The following is an 11,880-nucleotide window of genomic DNA, read 5'->3' as shown; positions in this document are numbered from 1 at the left end:
TGATTATTTTCAAAATGAAATAATGGCAATGGTTTGGTCAAATGTGGCAGTGATTCTATTGTACAAGGAAAATTCTATCAAATTCCAATCAATTAGCTCCACCCTCACTTGAGAGTTAGATCCACTATATTGCTGATTAAATGAGTAAAACAAAGAAAATTGAAATGAATAATTTTTTATTTTTTATAAATGCAGGAAAGTGGAGTAAAACTAAAGCTACGACTTTATTCTTTAGATCAATATTGAGGAGGAAAAGAAAAATGTTAAAAGAATTTCTTTTAGTAGTATTTTTTTTATTGAATAACAAACTTTTTTTTATTCAGTAGCGTGTTGTAGAAAATAATTATAAAGATAACACGATTTATTATAGTAGTTCAAAATATGGTATCTGAATTTTGAACATGGACGATGAATTTACTAGAAAACAAGCTCGATTCCAGTTTTCATGCCATTTATAATAAGCATGCATCTCATCCCACATTTTCTCATTGAAGTATAAATCGGTGTAATTGAATTATTGAAAGGGCACAACACACGTATGTAATTGAATCATTCAAAGGCAACAACATGACCAATTCACATAATTAAAGATACCTCTCATATAAGAACTTAATATGTACAAATTGTTATTTGCCACCTTCTATTATAAACCCCGGTTGAGGTTGAAAAGAAGAATCAAACCTCTAGAGAAGATGTTTCGATGATGATATTTGAAGATGAAGATGCTAAAGATGTTTTTGAGAATTTTAGCTTTCATTGAATGTTGTTAGTCTTTCACCTAAGATTTATAATTAAGAATACAACCTTTACTAAAATTAATAGGGATGGACATAAAATCTAATTTTCTTGATCTAATCCACTTTTGTTCTGATCCAATCAATTTTAAATTTATTTTATTAAAAATTCAATCCATTTAAATGGATATGGATTTCAATCTAATCTACATTTTATATATTTTATGGATTGAATATCTATTTTCTAAATTAAGATTTTCAAATATGGATAATCCAAAAAATTCAATCTAAATTTTCAATTAAAATTTTTAGTTGGGTTAGACTAAAAGTTGAGACGGACTAGGCTAAATTCAGACTTGGACATGCCTTGCTCGACAACTTGTACGGACCAGGCAAGCTCGACGACCCTGAAGTGTCGGGCGGGCCTGACGAACAGAATGGGAAAGGCGGACCCGACGATTTGGACGAGTAATTGGGCTCGACAACCTAAGTGGGTTGGGTGGACCCAAAGACACGAACAGGCTAGACGGGCTCGACGAACCGAACAAGTTGTCAGGCTCGACAACCCAAAAAAGTCGAATGGGCTCGATGGCCTGAACGGGCCAGACGAGCCCAATGGCCTAAACGGGCCAGGCGAGCCCGAAGATCCGAATGGAGTGGGTCGGCCCGACGACTTGGACAGGTCGTGCCTAACAACCTGTATGGACTGGGCAGGCCTGACATGCCTAATGAGTCGAGCGGGCTCGACAACCTGGACAGGCTAAGTCGGCTTGGCGACCCAGACAAGCTGAGTCAATCCGATGACTCGAATAGGTCGTGTCAGACGACCCGTATGGACCAGGTAGGCTCGATGACCCTAACGGGCCAAATGGGCATGACGACCCTACCGTGTAAGGTTAGGTCATCACGACGACTTGACCGTGTTGGGCCGACACGACAAGTCAGACAAACTAGACCTGGATGGGGCTTTTTGGCCCTAAACCTATGGGTTTGGCGAAATTAACAACTTTAGCCAAATTGTATCGCGTCGGCCTTACGGACACAAGTTTTAGAAATTCAATTTAAATTTCTTTTATAAAATTGGATTCTTAATTTTGAACTTGATCCAAATATTTAGACTAGAATTAAATCTTGATCCAAATATTTGGATATGAATTTTAAGAAAATCCAAACTAGTTTTACTAAAAAAATGGATTTGGATCGAATATCTGATCCAATTATTTGGATCTAAAATGGATGTGGATTGGATCATTAAAAATCCAATCCATGACCACACCTAAAAATCAATGGAAAAAAATTGTTTTTATAAGGTTTAAAGTATGGAAAAAAATTTATGGCTTTGTTAATTGATTAAGTTTTAGAATAGAATAATCGATTAACAATTTAGTTAATCGATTAAACTTGAGAATAAATTTAAGTGTTTTTAATATTTTTAAAGAATAACATTGAAATCGTATAGACTTGTTTTTTTGTTTTTATTTTATCAATAATACAAATATGAATTAACATGGACAACAAAACCCTTGTACAAAAAGTTACACAGAACAAATTGAAAAAGATAATTAAAAACCTACTTCATGGCTACCTCTTTCCATGAACTTTACTAAAACCATAAACAACCCTATATTCTCAACCCAGAAATTCTATCAATCCAATTTTTAGGTTTATACTCAAAATTCATCTACACATAAGTGATCATAACTTGATATATCCAATATCTGGGAATGATTCAATAACTAGCTATATTAAAATCCTAAATGTACAACATAATAATGACTTAATGGAGTAGATTATCTTCTCCCAAGTTCCACTGATAATGCAAGCTAAGCATGATGACACTTCTACCCACCTACTTGCATAAAAGCATTCACAAGAATAGGAAATAGGCGTCGTGTATTTTCTACCAACCCTTAGAAGTTAGTTAGCCAAGTGGAGCAATCATATCAACATTTTCACTGACTCAAATTTAGTTTTACATTAAGATTAAATAATTAAGTGGACATAAGCATCGGTCTGAGTAAGAGAAAGTGACTTTTGAATATTTATCTATGATCCATGCCCATGCTCTCATTTGTGCTAACGTGAAAACTTTCTATGGTTCCAAATGCTCCATACTATAACCATCCATGCATATTGCCACACTTTATTACATTTACTACTATACTCAAGTAGTTCAAAATGTATTTTTGCATTACTTTGATTCCCTATCCAATTTTCACAATCCAGTCATATGTGTGTTAACACCTTATAGGTAAAAAATAGATGGTTAACAGTCTCATCAACATTGTCGCACAGAATGTAGATACTACTTCCCAATTGTATTTTGTGATTCAAATTGTTTCTTGCGGCCATTTTATTAGTAAGCACTCTCCATGCCAAAAATTGAGCTAATGACAATGTTTTGGTCTTCCACAACTCTTTATATTTGAACCCTTCCTGAACATTATTTTGAGAAGTTAGTTTCCTATAGACTGATTTTACTGTGTATTTTTGAGTTTCATCATCCCTCTAATACCATTCGTCGTCTCTTGTTCTATGTAGGTTTATTCTTTATAATTGTTCAGACAACTCAACCACCATAGGTTTCTCCCACTCAAACCAATTTCTTCTCCAAGGTATAAACCATTGCCATTGGTCATCAATCCAAAAACCAAAATCAATCCATCCATGTTACTCATCTTTTTTATCCAATGCACTTATCTTTGTTGTAATACCTTATTTGTATCTATACATCTCTCCAAAAATCTTTGTTGTAATACCTTAAAATAATGATTAAAAGCGTATACACTTTATTTAAATCAATATTTTATAAACTCTATAAATAGATCCTTTATCTAAATCATGTATAACAAATGCAATAACAAAACTGAACAATTTTGAGATATTATAAGAAACTTTCATACTTTTAAAGTGTGCTTTAGAAATTTAATATCCAAGGTTGTGTTGTACTATGAAAGAACTTTGTGGTTTGCTTCTTTTGTGATAGTTTGATTAATTATTTCTTTGAAGTTTGTCTTGTTGGTGTGTGTTAGCGCATGTCCTTTTGTGTGGTCAAGAGTTTATTTGTTTTGATGCCCTCTTTGTTAATCAAGCGTTGATTAGGCTTATATCCTTTTGAGTGTGTTCAAGAGTTGATTATTTGTTGCTTATTGTCTTACGTTTGTAATTGTTGAGTGAATGCTTTAAACAAACTTCTTAAAGATAATGGAATCAATTATTCTATGGTTAAATAGTTAAGATTAGATATAAAATCATTTGATATGAACTAATATAAATCTTCTTATGAAATCTTTTTATCTTCTCTTTATGTTGTTTTCCAATCATTTATCAATCTCGATTCTTAATCTAACTAAATCCAATTTTTCAAATAAAAAAATATTTTTAAAAGAACTTAAAGGGAAAAATTGTTAGAGAAAAAGTCCATCAACTTGATGTTTTGATTAAGTGTTTAAATACAACAAAGTGTAGATGCTGATAAGATCACATGTGTGTATGTTTCATCTAATAAAGAATAAAACACCATTTCAAGTTTCACTTCGTATGATAAATAAATGAAGACCAATGAGACGATAAGTACAAACCAAGACTTCAAATTGACATAAACTCGAAGAATATTTTAAAGCTTAAGTCAGTGTCATAAATAATGTCTTCACAATTTGTCGTTAATAGATTCGTGCCCAAATTCAAGCCTCATTCAAATATCTCTTGGAACTCAAGCTAAAATTGAAATTGTTAGAAAAATAAGGATGACATTGTTAAACCAATAGGAGGTTGAATTGGTTTTAAAACTTTTATTAAAAGATTCTCTTTCTTTAAGTTTTTTTTAAAACACTTTCAATTTGTAAAACATAATGCAATTAAATTTGATAATCAAGATTGATAATTATTATAAAAGATTGATAGTTATCGAGTCAAAGAAGATAAAGCAAGAGTAGGAAAACACAAAAGGATTTGTACTGGTCCAAATCCATACATCTTACATGTAGTTTCAATATTTCAACCTTAGAAAATTGGTTCCACTATCCGAAAATGTATGTACAATGCAAGACAACAATGGCAAACACCAAATACAAACAACTCTTGACTCACTTAAAAGGATACCACAACCAAGATGATATTATCCTTTAATCAACTATAGCTATTAAAGATGATATATGTCTTATCCACTCTTGAACCACTTTAAGAGGATATTAGCCTTGCCCACTTTTTTATCACATAAGAAGATTTATGCAATGCCAATAGACAACAACCAACCATTGGAAACACACCAATAAACAAAAAAAAAAAACAAGAATGAAACTAGAAACACTCCAATAATACAAATTGAAAAGAGTTTACCAAATTCAAACATAGTAAAAGTACAACACAAGTATCTTGTTCAACACAACCTTTTGAGTGATTTTTTGTAAATCTTGAAAGCTCTTTTTGAAAGTATGAAACAACTTTGTAAATGTGAAGTTAATTTGCTCAAATGATTACCAAAGTTGTTTCAAAGATTGAGAATGAGTCTTTATTTATAGAATTTACAAAATGTTGATTTGAAACAAGTATTAAAGCATTTAATCAATTATTTTAAGCTTTTAGTTAATTATTCTAACTGGATTTTGAAAATCCTTCCCACATCTCTCTAAAATAATCAATTATTACTCATTTTAATTGATTAAATATACTCCTTATTAAATATTTAAAGCTAATTTAATCGACTATGGAAATAATTAATCAATTTTGTTTACCTTTTTAGAAACACTTAGTTCTCACATATTTCCATGTTCTGATCAATTATTTAAGTTAAATGATCTATTGTTCTATTATGAAAACTTCTCAAGAATACTTTTAATATGTTATACCAACATCTTATTAGAGGATGGGCTTTAATACTAATTGTGAAAGTAGAGAAAACCATAAGAATGTACTTTTGTATTGTGTTTTTATTTTCCTTTTAAAACTTTTCACAAATAGCACCCAAATCATTTTCTTGAAGCAAGAATTCTATATTAGTTCTTCATCAGACCTTTTGGGCCATTTTTTTGAGTTTCTCATTCAACGTGGCAATATTTCTTTACTTATAAATTTTTATTAATTATGGTGTCAATCAAGGTAGATTAGAGTTCTTCATCTTTGATCCCTTCTACATTTTTTGGTTTGTTAGTTGTTCAACGGAAATTGTCGAAAACTATCTTGCACGAGTTTAGTTTTCCATTACAATGTTTAACTTTGATTCTATTATAGGACATGTATCTTTTCACTAGTTGATAATGTAAGTTTTGAAATGGTTGAAATGCCAAGAAGGGGGAGCAGGGTGAATTGGCTAGTTTAAAAAATAGGATGACTTTTAAAGGCTTAAAACTGTCTTTAATTGAATCAACCCAACCAACAAGTAAGGATGCAAACACTTATGGACTATACACTTTTAATCGATCAAAAACAGAGTTAGGCAATTGATTTTATTAAACAGATGCAATACTGATATAATCAATCAATTGATTCACAAAAATGGTCAACTAAAATACTGAGAAAAATGTAGATAGGTTCTAATGAGTTATACAAACATGATCAACGCTGCAGATAATACCAGATCTCACAAGAATGTCAAAAAGATGGTTTATATCACAATTCTTTATTCTTTAAATTGGAATGCAAGAGAGAAGAGTTAGAGAAGAGAGCAATGCACACGATTTTTATACCGGTTCACTCAAACTGAGCTATATCCAGTTTGTCAAAGAAACCTGAGCCTGACTTTGCACTATTTCAAAATATTTACAAAGTTTACACCCTTACACTTTTAAAATATGCAAAACAAACACAAAAGACTCTTGAATTACACAAGAAACAAACCAGCACAGCAAGACACCTCTTGCAGACCTGGAAAACCATCGGGCACACACATAAAACTTGAGAAAGATCAAACCTCAGTGGTAGCACAACCCTACCTACCACAACCACCTTCTCCAAGCTTCAAACACCAAGAAAAATGCTCCAAGAATTGATCCAAGATCAATCTTCACCAGTTGAAATTTGTATGATCACAAAAGAGAGAATTCCACAATTTCCAAAATGATTTTGCGCTAAAGAATAGTCTTACCACCTCTCTTTTGAAAAATACAACTCTTATAGTCAAACTGTTACGAAATTCAACAGGTTACAAAATAAATCAACTGATTGAATAAGTCCCAATTAAGATTACTGCAACTAACCTTTTAACTTGTTAAAAATCCATTCAACAGATTAAAAGACACCATTTAACCTGTTGAAAAATATTTCAATAGATTAAAAGACATAACAAAGACCCTATACATCTAATTTATGCTAAATGGTCTACAAGCTTGTTTTCCCCATAATTGATCCAAATAGAGGGCATGCATATAAGGCTTGATCAACACAAATAACATCAAATCTCCATATCTTCATCAATGTAAGCATGGTTCAAAGGAAATGGCTTCAAGTACCTTCATCAAAGCTTCATCAAATCTTCAAGTAACACACCATCCAGGCTACGTATGTCAACAAATACTTTGTCTATAACTTTTCATTTTCATAAAGTAAAACTTTGAACTTTTTTTTTTAGTTTGAAATATTGGTTAGAGATTGAGTTACAACACGTTAGAAGATCTTCGTAAAAAAATCATTTTCATCTTCTCATCAAATGTTGAACTATATGAGTTTGAAGTTAATGGAAAATAATAATTAGGATTAGAATATACCTCTTTTTCTACATATTACATCAAACACAAATTAGTGTGCTTTGCATCTAAGCAGAGTTTGATTCAAAGTTTGAATACTCTCAAGTAGCATCAAAGTATTAGAGGGTTTGGATTCAACATTAAACAATAGTATGATGACTCAATACTTTGCTTAGGATACTAACTATGTCTAACAATTAGACAATTTTTAAATGTAGAGCTTCAAAAAATAAATTAGGCAATGACACTGAACTAAAATAAAGGTGTGTGAATTTTTCTTTTGTCACCTACAATATGTAAAACTTCAACACTATGATTATATATAGATAATTTGGGAACAATGCCTCATTTGTGATGTGTTCAATCTTATACTCTAAATCAAGTAGATTAACCTAGATCGTACATTGTGAGGTGGTTGTAACATCCCGGTCAGATATTACTAATTAAAATGAAATAAAATAGAAATATAAATAAATCCTCATTTAATATAATGTCCTTTCCCAAAATACGGAAAAATTTAAAACCTTTATTAACTCGTCTAGATATAAAATTCAAGTTCCACTACCAATATTACAATTCAAAAACCAATAAAACACTATTCTCCAATACATAAGACCAAAAATCATTAAATGCCACAAAATAATTATCCCAAGCTAACCCATCTTTGGCTCTATGTTTCACTAGCACCATCTGCAACATCATCTGCTCCCGTGTAATGCATTACACGATCATCACCAAACACAAGCAGATAGGGTGATCTTAACAAAATAAAAGTTCACTACACAATATAATAAATTACCATTCAATATTCCAAACACTTATAATACTCCCAAGTCTAACAACCTAGTCTTCAACACTTCCTTTGGACACCTCTTGATTCTACACCCTTTGATGATTGCATTGATCGATTTTTGCTACCATGAGTGTCTATTCGTCCCTCCGACTACAGACCACCGCTTATAGTCCACACACAAGAATAAACTCTTTGCGGCCACAATCCGCAACACCAAGTGGAGTTCCCCAATACGAATCACAATCTGTATTTGTCCCCAAAACTACCAAACTCGTCGGAGCCACGATCTCGCACACTCCATTGGTCTTCTAAAACCACCATGATACAACCTCGAGTGGCCACGTAACTAGGCCCCAACAAAGCATCGCATCAAGACCTCCATCCAAAGTTGTGTAAAATCCTCCACGCGATCCAACTCTGCACCTGAAAGCACCTGGCGCATCCACGTGTCGCCTGACACTGTTTGGTTCCAAACCGCTTGGTGGTCTCCTAACGTCGCCAAGCGCCACGCGCCTTCAAGTGCCTCTGCCAATCTACTTCTGCCTGGCGGGACAACCCTTTCTACCAGGCGCCACGTAATTCTAGTGGCAACTGCCATTCTAGTGGCGCCACGTAATTATCTTACATATTTTACTTTACCAATTAAGCATGCCAATTTGCATTCATATCAATCAACATGACTCAAAAATTGTATCCCCACATATCATATGCATCAATCCCTACATATTCATATATATACTCCATCATTTAAATCCATGCTAGCATTCAATTCCAACTTATGAATAATGCATGCTCAAATCAAATATAAAGCAGCAACATTCTAACAAATTAAGTACATGATTCTATGCACCAATTTAATTTGTATTAATACACATGCATTCACCAATAAACCAATTCTCAACATGTGACTAACCCAAAGGAACATTAAAATTCATAAAGACTTACAATATAACCCAATCATGCTCCCAACTCATGCCACATTAGTAGTTACTTGAAATTGTCAAGAGATTATTCATGCATTTTAAAGACTTTCAAACCAACAATCATGAGTAACCTATATCTCTGATTAAAAAACTCCAATTCAAATCTCCACCATTCAAAATAAAGAACAACATGTTATGGATCACTTGTCAAAATTTCATCTAAATTGAACGGTTAACAAATCGAGAAACACAATTTTACGAAAATTGTGTAGACTAGAAAAATTGGCGGCGCCCAACACACAACGCCTAGAAGCCAGGAACTTGGCGCTTGGTAGTACAAAATTAGTGCCTGGCGGCTCCTGCTTCGCGAAAAATACGAAAAACAACATTTTGGCACATACTTTGATCAATTTAAAGGCACTTAAACATGCAAAATTTAACAAAGGTTCATTCATCATGCATAAAACTATCCAAAACCAAAAGTGCATGTTCAAACAAAACCATAAAGACGTAGAAACGAACCAATCTAGTTCGTATCGTCTAGCAGACCTTCATTGCCACCAGGCGATTTCTGGGCAGAACCCAGAAACTAAGTTCAAACATCATATATCGCCTGACAGGCCTTCATTGCCGTTAGACGGTTTCTGGAAAAATTCCAGAAACACGAAAAACCTAGAAAATTGGCAGAATACTTTTTCACGTCATGTAAACTAGCATTAGTTACCATAAAGTCTCACATTATTCACATTTATTAATTAGTTAATTAATTATTTATTTAAATTTCTTATCTTTTACTATGGTGATGTGATCAATGTGTGATGTCGATATGCAAAAGGATGACATTAGATAATAACGGGGCACAAGTCCTTGTTTAGTGTTCAAGTGAATCCTATGCAATGATTGTCATGGATTTCATCTACGTCTTTTCTGAAATGGCTCTCTTATTACTTTGGTGGATCAGTTATAAAAGGCCAACAATGGACAATAATGGCACGCATGTCCTTGTTTGTCATGGATTTAAAATGCATCGTTCATTCTGAGGAGAACCTCTGATCAATGTCTTGTGTCATTTTGCAAAAAGTTGACAATGGATAATAATGACATGTGTCCTTATTGAGTATGTGAGTGAATCATGTGCTTTAGTTGTCATGTATTTCACTTACACCGTCCATTGTGAATAGGTGCTTGTTCAATTTGCAAGTGAATCTTCCATATTCATTGTCATTGATTTCCTCTTCAATGTCTATTTTGAGGTGACACTTTGATCAATGTCTTGTATTATTATGTAAAAGGTTGACAGTGGAGAGTAATAGAGTATAAATCCTCATTTAATGTGCAAGTGAATCCTATTTGTTGATTGTCATGAATTTCATATGCATTCTTTGTTCTAAGGTGTCACTCTCATTAGTGTCTTGTGTCATTCTACAAAAGGCTAACGAAGGATAGTAATGGGGTGTATGTTTGTTAGAGAAAAGTTCAATACCATATGATTTTGGTTAAGCCATAAAAACAACTATGTATAACAACATGATAATGCTTCATCTTAAAGAAGATGGTTAATCTCAACAACAAATCATGTAAGATGCAATGTTTTGTTTGGTAGACGATACAACATTATGCGGTCTTGTTTTACATTTTTCATGGCACAAATGTACTCAAAAGATAAGGGCATACAATTGAGTTAACCTCATACAAAATGAAAACATAAATGCTTACTCTTTGTTGTGTGAAACATAAATGTTTTTAGATGCTTCATCTAAAAAAAACTAAGTATATAAACATGATAATGCTTCATCGAAAGATGATGGTTAATCTCAATAACAAATCATGTAAGATGCAAATGTTTTGTTGGTAGACAATATAACATTATGCGGTCTTGTTTTACATTTTCCATGGCACAAATGTGCTCAAACAATAAGGGTATACAATTGAGTTAACCTCATACAAAATGAAACATAAATGCTTACTTTATGTTGTATGAAACATCTAGTAGTTTCATCTACCAAATTGATCCATTAATTAAAAGACAAGTCACATCATAAGATTTTTTGCATAAACAACAAAAGCTACTTTTCTTTGACAATGCTTGAACTCAATAATTATAAACTCTAGAAGAACTCTATACTTCATATGACACTACAATCTAGACAAATTAAGAAAATCCACATTGTCCAAGAAGAAGATAAGTACATCTAGTTATTTGAATGTGGCCTATGAAAGAAAAAAAACATTTATTATTGCATGGAATACATTAGACACATCCAATTAGAAAGCTCTTTAGACAAAAGGAAAACATTCAAAAAAAGTTGAAGTTGTTCAACGACCACAAACAATGCCACAACGACTACTCTGTTCAATGCTTATATAAAGTAGTCTAAGAAGAGAAAGAAAGAGAAAGACCATGTTATACATTCCCAAAACACTACAAAAAATTTTAAGCCAACCAAAGCTTCAAAGAAGAACACTACTTGCGTTCAATCAGTGAATTAGAGAAGAGTATCAATTCTACATACGTCTTTGGACGGTCAACCTCCATAACGAGCAAATAAATGATTTATATGAATGAATCATGTGCATTCATGATCATAGATTTTATCTCCACCATCCGTTCTAAGACGATACTATGATCAACCTACTTCACCATTTTGCAAAAGGATTTTAGTGGACAACAAATCGATAAAAATGTCATAATCTTAAAGTAGATTAATTGTTGATTTTTCTCTATTTTCACAAAAAAATTGTTATATGTA

The sequence above is a fragment of the Vigna unguiculata genome, chromosome 11, assembly GCF_004118075.2.
Source record: "Vigna unguiculata cultivar IT97K-499-35 chromosome 11, ASM411807v1, whole genome shotgun sequence".
Classification (NCBI taxonomy): domain Eukaryota; kingdom Viridiplantae; phylum Streptophyta; class Magnoliopsida; order Fabales; family Fabaceae; genus Vigna; species Vigna unguiculata.
This window is presented reverse-complemented; position numbering follows the sequence as displayed.